Source organism: Tubulanus polymorphus, chromosome 4 (genome assembly GCF_964204645.1).
Source record: "Tubulanus polymorphus chromosome 4, tnTubPoly1.2, whole genome shotgun sequence".
In the NCBI taxonomy this organism is placed as follows: domain Eukaryota; kingdom Metazoa; phylum Nemertea; class Palaeonemertea; order Tubulaniformes; family Tubulanidae; genus Tubulanus; species Tubulanus polymorphus.
This window is the reverse complement of record NC_134028.1, coordinates 12,422,166-12,443,585: the sequence shown is the minus strand read 5'-3', so window position 1 is coordinate 12,443,585 and position 21,420 is coordinate 12,422,166.

Below are 21,420 nucleotides of genomic sequence, written 5' to 3'. Positions count from 1 at the left end.
TAGGTTTCATATTTATAGAACTATGTTTAGAATTATTATAACCTTTCACTAAATCATCTAACACATCGATATATTTATACGTTTCATTAGCAGTAAAATATTTCCACATTCTAGTTTTCAATGTTTTATTAAATCTTTCTATAATAGATGCTTTTTTATCTGAATGTGTTGAAAAATATTCTACATCGTTATCGGATAATAGTTTTTTGAAATGTTTGTTATAAAATTCCTTACCTTCATCAAATTGTATCTTATCTGGAATAGCTTCTTTAAATATTGATTTAAAAGCATTTGTCACTTCTATTCCAGTTTTATTTTTGATTGGAATTGACCATGCGTATCTACTGAATATGTCTATAACATTTAATATCCAGAAATATCCTTTGTTGTATTCTTCTAAGTTCTTCATGTCAATTGAATCTGCTTGCCATTGTTGATCGATATATGAAACCATAACTTTTCTTGTTAAATTAGTTTTATCCATTTTCTTGTGGATTTGATATGTTGGTTGATTTTGTAACCATAATCTTAGTTCACTATATTTTATATTACCATTTTCATTATCAGATTTAATTTTATTCCATAATTCTGAAACGTTAGAATATGATACTTCACTTTCTGGGTTATAATATAAATCTCTTAAATATTGTTCTTTTTTCATTCTATTTTAATCCATTGATAATAATTTAGATTTAGTTTCAATGACTTTATGATTTGACTTATTTTCTGGTATGATAGGTTTATTGTCATTGGAATCATCTTTATCATCAGATTTGAATTTTGATTTATATATTACACCGGATAATATAATAACTGTTACTAATCCAGTTGTAATATATAATTTATAATTACTTCCAGCATTAGAAGAATTAGATGGATTATTATTTGAATCAACATCAGATAAAGTCTGGGATTCATTTATATCAGTTAATTTCTTTTTCTTAGCTTTTTTTAATTCTGAAGATCTTTTACCTAATTCTCTTGCCCATTTAATTTGTTTCTCGGATCTAGGCTTTTTCTTAACGCCATCACTCGTTTATTTTAGTTAATTTTTGTTCTGATTCATTTTCTGTTTCACTGTTTGGTTGTAGTACATCTGTTTCGTTCTTACCTGATTTATATTCCATAGGTTTGATGTTCGAAAATGTTATGACGCCGGTAGAAATTAATGTCATAACCGATCCTAATTGAAATGAAGCATATCCAACCCATTTTTGTAATTCAGTCATAACTAAGGAGTCATTTTTCAAATCACTATATAATTTATTTTCATCATTAATCTTCATTAACCGGTTACATAATTTTGAATAACATTTTATAATACTATCTGAAATAGAATCATTTATTCGAGCCAATCTAGCTTCTTCATAAATCTTAAAATATTTTATTACTTTATCTGGTTTCATAGAGTCTAGTTCTTGAAAAGTAATGGTCTTAGTTAAAAATTGTTTAGATTTCCCGCCAGCAATTAGTAACTCAAGATGGTGTTAACAATATAAATAGTATTCATAATCAATATTGTTATTAACTTGAATAGAATTAGAAACCACTGGATCCTTATTATCACTAATGCCCAAATCATCTAATGTTTTTTCAATATCAATACTATTCTTACTCGATTTCTTTGTCATTTATATTAGAGAAATTTAATAAGAAAAATATTATAAGTATTCTTCAAATGATACTAGATAGTTAAAGTTAAAGAATTCTAGTATTGACTACTGATACTAGCTTTTTGAATTTAAAGAATTTCTATTTGAATCTATTCAAAATATAAAGTATTTTCTTTTTGAAAAGAAAATATTAAAAATATAATAGAATTCACTAGCTAGTTGAAGTTATTGTTTTTTAAATACTTTTTTTTGAATTCTATTTGATATCTCACTACTTTTCTTTATCTATTAGGAGCAGTAATTATAACTGTCCAGATAAGTCATTTCGGATCCTTGATATCAAATTCCTCAACGTATTGTTCATTATTTGGATCATTGTTCCATTGATCAATAAATTTCTTTGCCTTTGTTAACTGTTCTAAATATAACTGTAAATCTAGTTTATTAGATTTAATTATGTTTTCCTTCTTTTCTAAAGGTCTTAAATTCTTCCAATTCCAAATAAGTTTTTTATTGTATTCATCATTCCTTTCCATTTATAAATCAAATTTTTAATAAAATTGATTAATATTTTAGAATCCTCTTCCATTTCTTCGACTAACGTCATCCTTTTTCATTCCTCGCTGCTTTTGATAAGTCATTTCGGATCCTCGACAATAAATCCTCAACTGAAAATCAATTCAACGAAACGACTGGTGGAAATATTATTTCATAAACACATATATTTATTATGTAAATTTTAGCGATCGATAATAGAACAATGGAGAACAATAGAAAAGCGGTCCAATCGGACCGGTTATTGCGCAATACACAGTTATATTTTAATTCTGTAAACTACAACATTCAAACATAGAACTGTAACCAATCAATATTGAGCAGCTGTTTCCGTCAACAACGATCAATAATAGAACAATGGAGAACAATAGAAAAGCGGTTCAATCGGACCGGTTATTGCGCAATACTTAGTTAACAGTAAACAATACAATATTAAAACAGATATATACAATCGAGATTACATTTTTTGATATCTATATTACAAAGACCTTCAGTGTGTTACGAGAGTTTCATCCTCCATTTCTATTGATTCCTGAGTTTCACTATCCAGCAGCATTAGTTCCTTTTCCGATGGTTGGCTTAGAATTTCTGGTTCATCTTTGTATTCCATTTTAATCTAAAAGATGTCGTGAAAATGAATTACTGTACTTAAATATGTTTAAAGGTTTCCCTACTTCATAATAACTACAAAAAACGGTACTTACACTTAGATTTAGAACTGTAAACTGTGTTTTGAGAGAGAATATCCAATACGTACTATGTATGTGAAAGTTGATCTCTAACTGCCGACGTGGCGCACGTTCGACCAAACTAATTATTTCTGCACAGATGTTCTTTGTGATGAAGTTAATTAATTCTTTAGAATTTAAAACAAGATATATTTGGCAACATATGTTTTAGTAGTAAGCAAAAGCTATGTATTATATACATACAAAGCTCAAATAGAATTGCCGGCTTTCTAACCACTGATTAAAACCTCAGAATGCGGTTGATTCTGTGAAATACTATTCCATAATTCAACAAATGTCTTTGCTTTATCCAGTTGATCTAAATATAACTGTAAATCTAGTTTATTAGATTCAATTATATTTACTTTCTTTTCTAAAGGTCTTAGATTATTCCAATTCCAAATAAGTTTTTTTATTGTATTCATCATTCATGTCAAATTTAGAAATCGGCAACACTTGATCAATATGAAAGTATTCACCATAATTATCTATCTTCATTTTATCGTCGAATTGATATATTATCCATGATTTTAAGAATTAATCTGAACAACCCAATAAATTAGATAGTGTTTCTGAATGTGTTTCTTTGTTGAATAATTGTGTTAATCTAGATCTTAAACATTGTTTTAATCTAAAATTAAGATCTGTTTGATATCTTTCTCTCATATATTCTGTCATATAATCATTATAAGCTTCTCTATTATCTTTTCGATATTGTTTGGTATATAGTTTAGTACAAGTTTTACAGCAATATTGAAAACCATCTTTGCTAATCTTACGCTTATTAAATTCTGTTATAGCTAATTTATCTAATTCACATTTAGAACACTTCTTGTAGTATATGTTTATGACACCAGTGTTATTTGTAATATTGATAGTTTGTGGTTGTTCTGATTCCATTTTAATATCAAATTTTTTTACTAAATTGATTTTAGAAGTTCAATGATTTAAATATGAATTATTTCAATCACACTTTACTAACACTTTTAATGTTTAAAAATCTAACTCATACAAATATGAATATTGAAATAATGTTGTAAATATATCTATATATCTATTCTATAAGAGCTTACACTTTTATATTGAATAATCTGTCAATTTAAATGTTATTCATTTAAATGTTATTCATATATATATGAATATTTTAAGAGTAATAGGGGTAATAGGCTTTCAGGTTAAAGGTTGAAGGGGCGAGTGAGTAAAAATGAAAATAACAATAATTTACAGTTGAATTAGGAGTGTGCGCGACTAATTCAACTATAAATTATTGTTATTTTCATTTTTTACGAGCTCGACCCTTCGACCTTTGATCTGAAAGCCTTTTACCCCTATTACTAATATTGAAATAATGTTTAAAATGTATCTACATATCTATTCTATAAGAGCTCGTACTCTGATCTGAAAGCCTACTTTTCTAATTACTTATATATGTTATTCATATATATGTTATTCATATATATAAATATTTTAAGAGTAATAGGGGTTTAGTTGGTTCAGGTTAAAGGTTAAATGGTCGAGTTCATTAAAAAATAAATATCAAAAGTAATTTAAAACTATAATATATTTTCATAGCCGTGTGTATTTTAGTTAAATAATAGAATGATTATTATTATTTGAATATATTTGATTATATGAATTTGTGTATTGTAAATAAATCAATTGGTCGCGGAGTGGAGCGGCAGCGAAGCGGAGCGACCAATTGATTTAATACGATATGCTTTTAAAATTTAAATTATTAATATCTTAGAATAAATATTTAGTTATAATATAAAATGCACACGGCTATGAAAATATATTATAGTTTTAAATTACTTTTAATATTTATTTTTTAATGAGCTCGACCGTTCGACCTTTGGCCTGAACCAACTAAACCCCTACTGACAGTGTCTGCCGAGTTCTGCGAAAAAGTGGATTGATGGGGTTGCCGATATTGAAGAGGCTTGGGAGCGGTTAGATTCCGTTTATGGTGATGCACGTAAGGTGAGCGATGACATTTTATCGGAATTTAACAAAGCTCCGAACGTCACCTCAGTACAGCAATTTGAAGAGCGTTATCACTTAATTCACCGAGCTAGAACTGTGCTACAGGAATCAAAACGTTCCTCAGATTTAGATAACAGCACTACTATCGCCGTTTTAGAAAGTAAGCTGAGCAGTGATGATAATGAATTGTGGGCTAGGTATCAGGTAGAAAACGACCTAGATAATGATATCGAAAATCTGCTGACATAGATGCGCAAAGAGATAGAGGTAAAGCGCAGAGTGGGTAATGTAAGAACTGCGAAATATAAATCTGATAAATCTGGTAAGACGAATATTGTTCAGTCACCGCCATCCGTAACATCAAACACGTCTTCGCATTCAAACGTAGAGCGTTCATCTGTTAAAATCGAGCCACTAAAACCGAGGAAAAAGTGTTGTATCTGTAGCGTGGAAGATCTGCATCTAGTCGCAGAGTGTCCGAGGTTTTGGTCAATGACGCCTGATCAGAGATTAGCTGCGACCAGAGAAAAGAAGCTTTGTTGGTTTTGCCTTAGATATCACCGGTTTAGACAGCCATGTAGGCAGGAAAAAAAATGTAGTCTTGAAAATTGTGAATATTTTAATCACCTGTTACTACACGGGGCTGATTTCACAAAAACTAAAACCGGTCAGACTGGATTAGCGTTAGAAACGGGTGAAGGACTGTTACCTCTAGTATGCGTTAATATCTGTCATCCGGAAAATGATAGTTCGTATCAAGCGTGTACGCTTATAGATAGTGGGTCCGATTTTACGCTTATCCGTAATGAAATCGCAGAGGAATTAAGTTCACCACATCGGTCGACAGAAGTGAATCTAGGCAAAGTGGGCGGAGAAGAAGAGCGTCTGCAGACCAAGGAATATTGTTTGTTAGTCAGATCTACGCGCCCGAATGCGTTGCACAAAATCTGGGCTATTGGTATTCCTGAAATTTGCAGTGTAATTCCCGAAGTGAAAATGGACAAAATCAGCGAACTGTTCGGATTTTCTACTTCTGTCAATCGACCGCATGGTTCAGTAGATTTACTGTTTGGAAACGACAATGTGAAGTTCCACGCCGGAGAAATAATTGTCAAAGGCAATATAGCGCTCAAAAGATCTATCTTCGGTCCTGTCGTATTCGGACGTAATTCTGGCGAGCCGATTCTTTCGGGTAATGTGAATCTCGCTAGGGTTGAAAAACTCGAACCTGTAAATCTCGAAGAATTAATTAGAGCTGAAGAAATGTGTATCGCCGTCAACCCGTGTTGCACTCGGAATTATTGCGATAAGAATCTCTCGACTAAAGAGAAGTTGGAAGAACAGACAATTCGGAATTCCGCTATCAAGTTGCCGGAAGAAAATCGCTGGATGATTCAGATACCGTATCAGAAGGAACCTAAAAATTATAAGCAAATTGAAGCCTGTTTAAATAGTCTCGAGCAGCAGTTGGAAAAAAGGCTCTGAACTCGCAGGGAAGTACGACGGGCAGATCACGGACCTTGTCACCCGCGGCTGATCTCGAGCGAGCAATCTTATTCACTGATTCGATGATCGCTAAATCGTGGATTTCGTCTGAGTCACGTAGTTTGAAACCATACGTAGCAGTTCGAGTAGGTGAAATTCACATGAAATCCGATGTAAAAGAGTAAAGATCTAGAGTCAAATAATGACATAACAAAAAGAATTATTGCCTTAAAGAGAAGTGGAAATTTATTAAACAGTACAGTTTTCTAAAAGTAGCAGCTCATTATTATAGTTCTCAGTTTACTGGTCTTGAATATTCAACTAAAGATGGAGCATCTAATCCGAAGAATTGATTGACAATTCCACCATAACAGCAAGTGTGACAGTTTGTAAGTAATGCAGCTACGATGTCCAACTTTCCCACTGTTTAAATAGTCTCGAGCAGCAGTTGGAAAAAAGGCTCTGAACTCGCGGGGAAGTACGACGGGGAGATCACGGACCTTGTCACCCTCGGCTGATTTCGAGCGAGCAATCTTATTCACTGATTCGATGATCGCTAAATCGTGGATTTCGTCAGAGTCACGTAGTTTGAAACCATACGTAGCAGTTCGAGTAGGTGAAATTCACATGAAATCCGATGTAAATTCGTGGCGTCACATACCGTCTGAGTTCAATGTGTGTGACGACCTAACCAGAGGGTTAGAACCATCAGAACTCAGTGGCCGCAGGTCCACAGGAGACGCGTTTCTCGCGCGACCGGAGGAAGAATGGCCGAAACCCAGAGACTAACTAACCAATCCGGAAGATGAAATCACCAAAGAATCGGTCATAAAGAAGGCGAACGTTAGCGTAGTTAAATCCGATGAGTCAACTGATGATCCGTACCTAAAACGCTTCGCAGATCTAAATCGCGCTATAAGAGTAACCGCATATCGTGATAGATACATCAGCAATCTTCGAGCTAAAGGCGAAAATCAACCGCCTGAAACTGGGTGTATTACTCCTGATGAAATCAAATCCGCGGAAAAAGCTCTGATCAAGAAATATTGCCGCTAGTAAAGAAGAAAAACGCGTTTCAATCGCTATCACCATATATAGATGACGAAGGTATAGTTCGTATCAAACCAAGAACGAATAATCTTCATCCGTATGAAGAGTATAAACCGCCGTTATTAACTACGTTCTGTTATTTATCATATCTGATAGTACGACATTGTCACTGGAAACTGGGACATCCCGGAATAGCCGCTACATGCGCCACAGTTCGCAGAAAGTATTGGATCGTTGGAGTTAGACGTTTAGCGAAACCGATTTGCACATTGTGCGTTTTCTGTCGTGAATTCGCTGCAAAAACAGAGTTGCAAATTATGGCAGATTTGCCTGCTTATCGTTTAAAGGAATACTGAAAACTTTTTTTATTTGACTTTACTATGTCTTATGGTATAAAAACTGTTTATCATAATGCTAAACATTTCTATCTGCCCTGTTTCCTAGTTTTAAATAGGTTTTTGTGGTAATAAATATTTTTTGCGTATACATAAACAAAACAGTGCCGATCTTCGCAATGACGTCACCGCGATAAGTACTGTGTACCTGTAGTGTCTACATTCTTGCAGTGAATGCTGCAGTAAATAATTGTTTGTTGCTTTTGTTTTGTTGCATGATGCAAAAACCGTAATGTTTCCAATGTCTCCGTTTTTAACGCATGCGCATTAGTGAGTGTTGGGGAAATTCTCTGTCCAGAAATCTGTTGAGTGCGCAGGCGTCACTACATGTCAGAACTTTCAAAACTGGGTCATGTCAGTACGCATAATGAATGTGTGTTTTGATGACTTCAATGTTTCCGTTTCAATTAGATTCGAATCCCACAACAAATAATTATCTTATTTTAATTCGATTTGAACATTGATGACCCGAGTGTCACTCGTTTCTTTTTGCGGCGCTACCAGATTCGAGCACCGAAAAATACTGAACTTATTTCAATTCAATTTGAACTTTGATGACTCCAGTGTCGCTGATCTATTTTATACGACCCTATCAGTTCGAATCCCGAAAATGCTAATCTCGAAATGCTAACCATTATGAACTTTGGTGCACTTTTTATGGTGATTCCAATGTCACTGTTTATTTATTTGGACAATTCATTTAATTGTATTAACGTATAATACGCAAGCATATGATACGAGATTATTTAGACATCACGATCCCGCTGCTACGTTGGTTCATTTCAAGCGATTACCGTTCTGACTTGACCCAGTTTTGAAACATGTAAACACTATCATGACGCCTGCGCACTGTACTGATTTCTCGACTTAGACTTTTCCAACACTTACTAAGCCTAATGCGCATGCGTTAAAAACGGAGACATTGGAAACATTACGGTTTTTGCACCTCGCACTATCACGCGGGCGGTCATTAATCACGTGACGTGCATAGGTTCGGGCTAAAGATTTCACGTTCGTCTATTGGCTAGGAAATATTTGCTAATAATACCACCCCTCAGACGAATGTTGCACTATATTTTCATAATACGGATATTTTATTAATTATCAGTACTTTGTTAATAAATTCTGTAATGTTTTTTCGAAATCTCTTAGGCAATCAATGCGCGTGAAATATGTATTCCATTACTACGATATCACGATTACGATTACGATAACGATTAGCTTAGCCAGATAATACGAGTTATATAGGTAAACAAATAAAAAAGCAATTACAAAAGAAGATAAAAACGTAGGTTATACAGACATGAGAGTAATTGGGAAAGTGGGCTTTCATACCAGAGGTCGAGCGGTCGAGACACCACTCATCACCACAAGCAATTTTTTTTCCTAATAAATGGGGGAGAATGAACACCAGCCAGAAAACAATAATGTAAATAAAAATCAATATTATTGCCAATATTGTAAAAAATACATCGATAAATCCCAAAAATCACGACATGAAAAACTGCAAATCATATAAAAAATGTAATAGATTTTGAAACTCCAGAAAATTCCAATGAAAGAAAAGAAAGATTAGAAAATATGAATGTGGATGAAATAAAATGTGAAGTTTGTAATGAATTTATAGTAAAAAGGAATTATAATAGACATATTGAATCACAAAAACACCGCCAAAATTTGAGTAATAATGTTTTAGGAAAAGATTATTTTGATGATAAACCTCAACAAGTAAAAAAACCAACTTCAAAAACTAAATCCATTTCAAATAAACCTTACATGGAAAATGTTAGAAATTATATTGATTCACTAGAAATAAAAGATACAATTGAAATTTTAGAAACATTACGTAGTAAAATTGGTCCTGCAGCTATTATATTTAGATTTTTTAAAGGAACAACAATAGAAGATTATAGTAAATTTAATGAAATAATAGAAAAAATACTAGATTTGATAACAGATGTTGAATATCCAAAAATTAGTATCTCTGGGAAAGTAAGTTTTATAAAGTCAGAAGAAAAAATGAATTATAATATTCAAACACACTCTGAAGAAATAATTTCAAAAACACAAATAAAAGAGAAAAAATATTTAATGAATTTAAACGTCATATTGAAGAAAGATATTTTGAGGGTTCTGGCTTAACATTGAATGAAATTATATATTTAGATTTAAATGTTTACAATACAAAAAGGAATAAAACATCAAAAAGTAATAAAATGTTTAAAAATGATTCAAACTTTACAACAGAAAAGGATATTAAAGCATCATCTTATATTAAATTACCATTTACAACAAAAGCAGTAATAAATGTTCAAAATGAAGATAATAAATGTTTTCTATGGTCAATTATTAGTTGTTTACACCCAACAGAAGATATGACGCATAGTTTTAGAATAAGAAATTACCGGAAATATGAAACATTATATAAAATTGATCAATATCCAGTAACTATAAAAATGATTCCTAAAATAGAAAAAGTTAATAATTTAAGAATAAATGTATTTGAATTAATGCAATTACCAAAGACAAAAGGTGAAAATATTAAAGATTATACATTGGAAGCTTTATATTTAACAGAATATTATGATGATGAAAATGCTATAGATTTTTTATATTACAAAAAAAGATGAAAATGAACATTATATGTGGTTAAAACAAATTGATTTATTCTTTAGAACAGAAAGTGATCACCATAATAAAATTTATCTATGTAGAAAATGTTTATCTAAATTTATGACTGAGAATACATTATTAAAACATAAAGAATTATGTGATAATACAGATTTTTGTAAATTAATAATGCCAACAGAAAAAGATTATAAATTTAAATTTACTAATCATAAATTTAAGAATATTGTTCCATTTGTAATTTATGGGGATTTTGAATCGTTGAATAAAGAATTAACTGATCAAGATAGAAAAAAAATATATAACAAAAAGCAATTATTAAAATCAATGGATAAAGGAAATGAATTAAATGAAGACACAACACAAGACCCGCCAATTATAAATACAATTAAAAAAGTTCATCAAGAGCTGCTGCTTATGGAATTTACATCAAATCAAATTATCCCGAATTATATGAAAGTCAATATATTTCTTTTAGAGGTGAAGATGTAGTTAATGATTTTTGTGACAAAATGATTGAATTAGAAAGTGATTTTGCAAAATTATTAAACAAAAATAAAAGAATAGTTATGACAAAAGAAGATGAAATTGATTTTAATTATGCAACTCATTGTTGTTATTGTGAAAAACGTTTTTATTCATTTGATAAAAAAGTTAGAGATCATGATCATTTAAATTCAAAATATCGTGGAGCTGCTCATGAAGATTGCAATTTACAAGCTAAGAAAGTTAATTTCGTACCAATATTATTTCATAATTTATCAGGCTATGATACCCATCTATTTATAAAACAATTATCGGGAAAATTGGGTGCAATTGATCAGGAAATAGAAGAATATAATGCTATGAATGGTGTAAATGTAAGAAAATATGATTTTAAACTATTAGCTAAAACATCTGAAAATTATATTTATTTTCAATTTGGTTGCATTAGATTTTTAGATTCTTATAGATTTCTAGCAAGTTCATTAGATAATTTATCAAAAAGTTTAGTTGATAATGATTTTGTTATAACTCAATATTACTATCCAAATGAAAAAGATTTTAAATTATTGAGATAAAAAGGCGCAATTCCTTATTCATTTTATAAAACACACAATGATTTTAATGTAACAGAATTATTAAAAGATTAATTTTATGATCAATTAAAAGAGGAGTATGTGAAAGACGAAATGTTTAATAGAACATTAAATATTTGGAACCATTTTAAGATGAAAAATCATTGAATTAGTTGATTTATATTTAAAATCAGATGTTATGATATAAGCTGACATATTTGAAAAATTTAGGGAAGTTAATTTGAATCATTTTAATGTTGATCCTTGTTATTGTTATTGCTACTCTAGTCCTGGTTTAACCTGGCAATGTGGTTTAAAATATACAAATGTAGAATTAGATTTATTTAAAGAACCAGATATGGTTTTATTATTTGAAAAATCAATTAGAGGTGGAATTAGTGGTGTTATGGGAGATAGGTATTTTAAAGCAAATGATGAATATAAATTATTATATAATGACGCCAATAATTTATATGGTTGGGCAATGATGCAACCTCAACCATATAAAAATTTTATATTAACAGAAGTTGAAAATGATGATAAAACTGATTGGGAAAGCGCAATTGCGAGTTTAAAAGATGAAGCACCAATTGGTTATTTCTTTGTAGTTGATTCAGAATATCCTGAAAATATAAAGTTTAAAACAAGAAACTTACCTTATTGCCCAGAACATTTAACTGTAGATGATAGTTATTTAAGTGAATACCAGAAGAAAATAAAACCGAAAGATCATGTTTTTACAGAAAACTTAATACTTACTCAAAATAATAAATACAATTATATTGTTCATTACAGAATGTTAAAATTTTATCTAAAACAAGGAATGAAATTAAAGAAAGTACATAGATATATTGAATTTAATCAATCGAAGTGGTTAGAAAAATATATAGATTTTAATACTCAACAGAGAACCATATCAAAAACAGATTTTGAAAAAGATTTCTTCAAATTAATGAATAATAGTTTTTATGGCAAAACATGTGAAAATATTAGAAATAGAAATGATATTGGATTAGTAAATAATTCTGAAAGATTAAGACACCTACAATCAAGTCCTAGACATTTAGGAAATAAAAGATTTGAAGATTATTTAACAGCAGTTAAATTAAAAAGAACGTCAATGAAATTTAATAAACCTATATTTATTGGTTCAACTGTTTTAGAAGTATCAAAATTATTAATGTATGATTTTTATTATAATGTTTTACAACCACTTTTTGGGGAAAAGCATATTGAAATATTATATTTTGATTCTGTAACAGCTGACACCCCAATATTATTTAAATGTAATGATAAAATATTGATAAGAAGAATTTCAGAAATAATTCCAAAACAAAATGAATGTTATATTTCATATGGTGAAAAAGAATTAATACAAATAAATGGATAATGGATGTTTGGACAAGAAATGGATGGAAAAAATTAAAGAATATTATTAGGCATAAAACAAATAAGAAAATCTATAGAGTTAGAACTAAATTAGGGTTTGTAGATGTTACAGAATGTCATAGTTTAATTAAACGAAATGGCGATGAAATAAAACCAACTGATATAAAAATTGGAGATGAATGATTACATAAAAGATTTTTCCAAAGAATGAATCATATGTCATTTGATGAAATTATTGATAATATTTATAATATAGAACCCGAAACATTAGACGAAAAAGAATATTTTATCAAAGGATTTTTCATGGGTGATGGTTCAGCAGGTGTGTATAATTATGTTTGGGGTAATAAATATTGTTGGTATTTATGTAATCAAGACTTAAAATTATTAGAAAGAATTAAGAAATTCTGTGAAGAAGTTTATTCTCATAAAACATTTAAAATCATAGATGTTATGAAATCATCAGCAGTTTATAGAATACTTGTAAATAATCCTAAAGATTTTGCTATAAAATATAATGATGAATTCTATATTCATGCAATAGTGAAAAGTAATACTTCAACAAAAGAAAAGATAGTACCAGATTATGTATTAAATGCAAAAAATGATTTAAGAAAATGGTTCTTCATTGGATTCTATGCCGCAGATGGCACTAAAAAATTTACAAAGGATAAAAAGATAACATTTGCACAGAAAGGAAAAGTTGCTATATCAGGATTAAATATATTATATAGTTCATTAGGATTTAATATGAATATAGAATTAATTAAATCTAAACCAAATTGTTTTAATTTAAGGCATGTAGAAAAAGAATTAACAGAAGAAGTTAAAGATTTATTTGAAATATATAACCCATCAGATTATGTTTATAATTTATCAACTGAAGATGGTACATTTAACTGTGGATTTCCATTAATAGCCAAAAATACGGATGCGTACATACTAAAAATCAAGACAAATGACATAACAAAAGACTTAAAAACATTAAAACATCATTTTGATTTTAGCAATTATCCCAAAGATCATGAACTATTTAGCAATGATAATAAAAAGATTCCTGGTAAGTTTAAAGATGAATTAGGGGGTGATGAAATGATTGAATTTGTTGGGATAAGAAGTAAAATGTATAGTTATAGAACAAAAGATCATGAAGCTTAAAAGTTAAAAGGAATGACAAAACATGTGGTTGATAAACATATAGAATTTCAAGATTATATAAAGTGTTTATATAACTAAATTGTAATGAAACACAAAATGAATTGTTTAAGATCAGAAGATCACGAGATGTACATTAATGAAGTTGAAAAAACTAGTTTGAATCCATTTGATGATAAAAGGCATATTTTAGATGATGGTATAAAAACATTACCTTATGGCCATTAAAACATAAAATCAATATCATCATACTCGAAATCACTATTGGCTTCTTCATTTTCATTTAATTGTTCTTGTATAATTTGTTTAGGTTCTTCCATTTCATTTTTCTCATTTAAAAAAAGTTCTATCTTATTTCATCTCGCTCTCTTTGTTTCTTTTTGTTTGTTAATTCGTCAGATGGAATTATAATATCGATGTTTAAATAATTTACAATCTTATTTAAAAAGAATTCATAATTAATTGAATCTGTTATTCTATTTTCCAAATGATACATTAATATTTGTTTGAATATTTTTTTTATATTTTCCATATCTTCTTCTGTTAATTTAGGTTTTTCATAATAATCGTTAAATAATAAATATAAATACATTTTCTTTTGTTTTGTGTGAAATGTTGATGGAATAATTGTTTTTATAATATCTTTTTTAGTTATTTCACCATTTTTATTTTCTATCATTTTCATTTTTTCAAGCCATTGCATATATTCTGGTGTCGGATCTTCTATAGAAAATATTTTAAAAATTTCATCCAGATAATTTAAGTTTGGTTCTATGAGAAAATCTCTAGTTTTTTCTTCACCCTATAAATTCTTTTGCCATCCACATTCATTACAAAATAACACAGTACCTTCTTGCCTTAAGGTTGCATAACTACATTGTGGGCATTTTCGTTTATAATTTATTGGTAATAGATCTTCATTAAGCTCTTGGTATTTTCTTACGTTTTCTTTATGTTTTATTGTTCTATTATGTAGATTTGAATTACTTGTTGTAATAATCAATTTACAATATTTACAATAATATGTTTTTCTTGTTAATTCATTATATTGTTTTCTAACTTTTCAACTGTTTCTTTATTATCTGGTAACGTTTTCTCATATTTTATTTTTTCTAATAAACTATTTTTTCTTTCATTGAATTCAGTTTCAAATTTATAAGAAATTTTATCTATATGTACTTTACGAAATTGATGATTCTCCCAATCTTCTATATTTTCAGGGTTATATTTTATTCGACAAGGCTCGCAGAAATGATCTTTTATATTATCCTTGTCATAGAATAAGAAAGGTCTTTTCCAAATAATTTCAGGTTCAACTTCAACAGAATTACTATTACTTTCATTACTATCAACATTAGCCGTTGCGCCATTAATTTTACACTTCTCTGAATGTTTTTTAACATAATTTCTTGAGAATAATTTATTACATTTTGGGCAGTTTAGTTTAGGGGGTTTATAATTTTCATCATGTTTTTTTATATGTCGAGCCATATTACTTTTTCTTAGAAGTTCACCACAAATTTCGCATGGTATCTTCTCATCCATTTATTAAGGAAAAATTTTATTAAAATTAATTTTTAGTGATGAGCGGTAATTTTTTTATGTTATAAATAATGGTCGAATTAAAAGAATACAGAATATTTGTTGATTCTAGAAGACTTAAAAATTATAAATCACATAATTTAATAGTTCAATTAGATAGAGAATTTAAGAATTGTGTTGATTTAAAATTAGTAAATATAAGTTTATGTAACTCATTTTACAATATAACGGATAAAAGTCTAGAACATTTAATTTTTTCAATCTTTTACAAACAAAGGAATAAATGGTTTTTTATATATTTAAAACCAGGATTATATAATTTAGATACATTAGCACAAGAAATTAATAGAAAAGCTCGAGCTAAATTAGGAAGTGATTCCGGATTTAGTATTAGAATTTTAAAAAGTGATAGTTCTAATAAAATAAAGATTAGGTTAGCTAATGACGAACAATTTAAATTTACAGTAAGAAAACCTTTAGGTAAACTGTTAGGAATTAACCCAGATATTGTTACAGCATACGCAGAAGGTAGATCAAACTTAATACCTTTTACACACTTTTATATTTGTTGCAATTTAAAAATCGATCCTACAAAAACTTTCGAAGCAACTAAAGAAACAATTTGTAGTTCTAGTATACTAAATATTTTACCGCTAAAAAATGTTAAACAATTTGGAACTCAAATAAATTATAATTTAACAGAATGCGATTTTAAACCTTGCATTCCTCAATTTAATAATTTTAAATTAGAAATAAGAAATCACAATGGATATTTAATTGATTTGAATAACTTTCCTGTAATTTATGAATTAGTTATAAGATGTAGAGAGTAATTTTTTCATTATATAAATGAATATAACTGTTGGGCCGAGCATATATTTTGGATTTGATTTTAAACGTGAGAAAGAAATGAAATTTAACGTTAATGATGTAATTACACATATCAAAAATATTGCATTTTCTAATGAAACAACATTTGAGTATGAAACAACAATAGATAAAGAAACTTTAAATGTAGAAAAGATTACTAATTTAATTAGAGAATCTTTAAGATTTTATGAATTAGACGAAGATTTTATCATCGATGATATTAAAAAAATAATAATTGAAATATATACAAATGAAACTAGTAATGAAATATATGTTGAAATAATCATAACTAAGTTAAATAAATATTTTGAAGATAGTAATTTTTTTAATTAATAAATGAGTGATAATAAGTGGATAATAACTGGATTATATAATGGCGCCTTACTATCAGTTGGAACTGTTGGTTATTCAATGGTATTAAAAAAAGTATTTAAAATGGGAAGTGTTAATGTTGATAGATTTGATATGAATGATATTTTAAAATTAACATTAGCAGTTACTTTATCTAATTTAACTATTGGATATTTGGAAAAACAAAAATATATTCCTCCCATATAAATGCGTAATTATTTTACTAAATAAATGGCTTCTGCAATTATAACTATTATAGGATCGGCAATAGTTAACGCTTTAGCATTTACTGGTGGTGGTTATTTATTTAAGCATATTGATAAAAATGGTTCATTAACAGAACAAAAAAGACATAACTTAGCATTAGAGAAATACAATAAAGCAGCGGAAGAATATAGAGAAAAGAGACAAAACTATATGGATTATATTAACTAAGAATTATATGATCAGAAGATTTCACATAGAGATTTTCAATCAGTTGATGATGCAATGAGTTTATATTACGCGGTAACCAATAAAGAAAAATAACATCTATACAAACCTAAATTATCAGATTATTATACCCCAAGTAATGAACAACAGAAATATGAAATAATATGGATTTTAGGTGGAACAGTTATTGTTATATTTGTTGCATATAAATTGACTAATTAGTAATTTTTCTTCTAAATAAATGGAAGATAAAGTTGATAGTATTGATATTATTCCTCATGATATAAACAAAACTAAATTAAAAATATATTTAGAAAAACAAATATTAGAATTTGAAAGTGACTTAAAGATAAAAAAAAAAAAATATTTGAAATCTAAAATTATATATTATTTGATTATAAGTGGTTCGGTTACAATTAGTTCTGTAATAACATTTTTAGCAATATTCAGTCCATTAACACCTTTAGCTATATCAATTGGCGTGTTAGCATTAAGTTCAAGTGTTTTAACTGGTATAAGTTCAAAATTAAATATAAAAAGTAATAAAGAAAAAATTAAAACTAATATAAAAGAAATTAATAAATTAAAGAATACACTAGATTATATAATAAGTTTAAATGGCCATATAACAGTTGAAGAACAAGATAAATTATTAAAAGAATTAATAAATTATTAATTTTTTTATTATATAAATGGTAGATAGTTTTCCAAAAGCTTTCCAATATAATAAATCAATTAAATATAATATTCCAGCAATAGATTTTAATAAAGATATTACATATAGAAATGAAGTTTTATATTCATTAACTAATTTAGAAATTTATGTTACTGAAACTAATAATTTTAATGCAAAGATGGAAAATATATTTCATGTCTATTTAATTAATTTTAAAAATTTAAATGAGGCAAAACAATGGTTATTAAAATCTAATATGAGGTATTGGCAGAACCAATTAAATTTTGCTGTTTATTGCGCAACAACAGGATGTGGAATTAGTTGGAATGATCATTTAAACAAACCAAGTTTACCATTGATGTTATCACTTTTTAGATTTCATACTTATTTTCAAATAAAATTAATATTAGATGAATTAGAATGTCCTTTACCAGGTTCAAAATATTTTAAAGAATTGAATAATAATATTAATTTTTCTAAGTTTTATAAAATATGTAATGAATTTAATATTAATTCAAATAAAGATTTTAGAGCAAGAATTGGAACAATGGGTGGATTAGGAATATTGTATACTAAAGAATTTGGAAAAATAATGACAAATTCAGATATAAGAACACTAAATTGGAATGAATTACCAAAATATTATAATAATATACAACAACAAAACAATAATGGTTGGGTTAATTTCATTTTAGAAAATAGTGAAGGTTTTACTAAAGCTGGAATACAAAGAATAAATCAATCAATTAGAACTTATTTGATATGTATTTTAGGTGCGCAAGTTGAAACAAGATCCCCAATAATTGGAAATGATAACACTTCATTCGATGCTCAGAAACAATTTAAAGTATTATTTGAAGATTCCATTCATAATGATAAAAATAGATCGATTCCAGAAAACATTGTAAGATATCAAAATTATTTAGATAAATCACATATTAGATTAAATTATTGTATACGCCCTAATCTATTAATTATGTCTAATGATTTAGTATTAAAGATGGGAAATATAATTGGTTATAATAATCTAATTAAAACTGCAACAATAAATAATTCATTTGGATTAAATGATATAAATAAAAAAATTATTGCTGCTCCAAAATTAATGGAAGGCGAAAAAAATAAAAAACATATTCAATCAACTGAAACTAAAACTAAGAATATTAGATTAAATAATGATTCTAAAATAAAAGATTACAATACTAAAGAAAATATAAAAACTGATAATATTCAACATGATATAATTAAAAATGATAATGATAATAAATTCCATGAAAATACTAAATTAGCTTTAACTTGTATAGGAATTGTTATAGGAGGAATATTATATTTTAAATTTTAATTTTTTTATTATATAAATGGATGTAGAAGGTGGAGAAGATATTGGAATGGATCCTTTAGATGAACCTGGTATAACTGATGAACAACAACCTGATTTTAGTGAAACAAGTTTTAATGATGGTAATGAGCCAGGATATAATAATAATTTAAATATGCCTGATTATATTAAAAATGCAGAATCACAATTAAATCCTGAAAATTTAGACCCAGATTTAGTTAAAAAAGATTTAAATGATTTAAACAAAATACCTAAATTAAAACATATAATTGAAATTTCTAAATTTAACATAAATGATGAAAACGTTGGACCTTTGGCAGATAAATTAAAATTTTTAGATAATGGTAAATGGTATTATCATTTGAAAGGTGATAATTATATTGATATCTTTTATAAGAAAGAAGAAAAAATAATAGCAAAATCAACTTTAAAAAATTAGAACTAGATAGAATTAAAATAATAAGTAATAGTAATGAAATAACTGATGTTACGCAAAAAGAAAAAGATGATAATATAGACGTATTTAAACAAAAAATTAATGAATTATATGAAATAATCAAAAAGAAATCAGAAACAGAAACTGAACAGAATATAACTTCCAAAACTAGTAAACTTAAATCAAATAAAGTTCCAATTGAAAAACTTTTACCGAATGGATTAATTGATGCAACAGATCAACAATTAGAAGATTTAAATAATATATTTTCTGTTGAAGCAATTAGAGAAATTAAAAGTATAAGACTTGCATCTGATAAAATTGCACATGATAAACGTATAAGAGATCTTTAGAAAAAGAATTAACTGATAAAAATAAAGAAATAGAACAATTAAAGGCTGATTTAGATCATCAAGTAATTGATGAAATAGAATATAGGCAAAAAGAATTACGTTTAGAAAAATAAATTAATAATTTAAAAGATAATTTAGAAGTACAGAAAGAAGAAATTAAATTATTATTAAAATCATATGATTATAATATTAATAGATTAAAAGTTATTTTTAAAGATTTGTTGATAAAACCAAATTCTTAAATATCATTGAAAGATAGAATAAAGTTATTATTTAAATTAGAAGGAATAACAATTCTTTCAATTCTAACAGCTGTAACTATGTTATTTACAACAATTGGTTTAGCAATATCAAATGCTTTAAAATCTACTCCTACTCCAAATAAACCAGATAAACCCCCGAATGATAATAATTCTATACAAGATAAAGTTAAGGATGGTTTGAAAAAATTAGCAAAATATTTATGGGAACTATCTAAAAAATCTGCTGCAGCTTTACCAGGAATTATTGCATCAATTGTTGGTTTTATATTGAAATCTGCAGGTAATATTCTTAACTTTGCTGCTGAACATATTATTTTATTTTTAATTACAGTTGTAAGTGCTATTATTTTTGGGTTAGTGAATATGATATCAAAAAGATATCAAGAAAAAAATAATAAAAAATAAATAATTAATTTTTTTGTTAAATAAATGAGTGGGAGTTATATAAGTCCTTCTAAGATTTCTAGAATATCTAATGCTATTAAAGCAGAAAGATCACATCATATAATTACACATAATCCTTCAAATATTAATCCCGATGAAACTTTATATGTTAGAATTCCTAGATTAACACAAAATACTTTTTATGTTCCAAATAGTATTTATTTATCAGCTGATATAAAAGTAACTGGCCATGATAATAATTATGTTGTTGATAATGTTGGAAGATATTTGATTAAAAAATTAACAATAAAGATTGGTCCAGAAACAGTTTTCTCATTAGATGATTATAATTTATTTATGCATTATAAAGATTTATGCTTAACTAAAGAAAATAGAAATAATATGATATTTCAGGGTATTCAATCGGAAAACCATAATAAATTAAGATCTGAAGCCAATAATGCTGTAGTAACTAATGCTGTAGATAATTTGATAAAAAAGATTTATGGAAGCAAATATAAAATTCCATTAGACTTTGAATTGATAAATAATTCAAGAAGATATTATATTTGAGATAACATTTGCTCCTGTAAATGAAATTGTATTATCTAGCGTTGTTAAAGATATGGGTTATAAATTATCAAATATATGTTTAGAATATGACACAGTAACTAATGAAAATATTGCTAGCACAATTCAAACTCAATACAATCAAGGATTTTCATTATTATATGA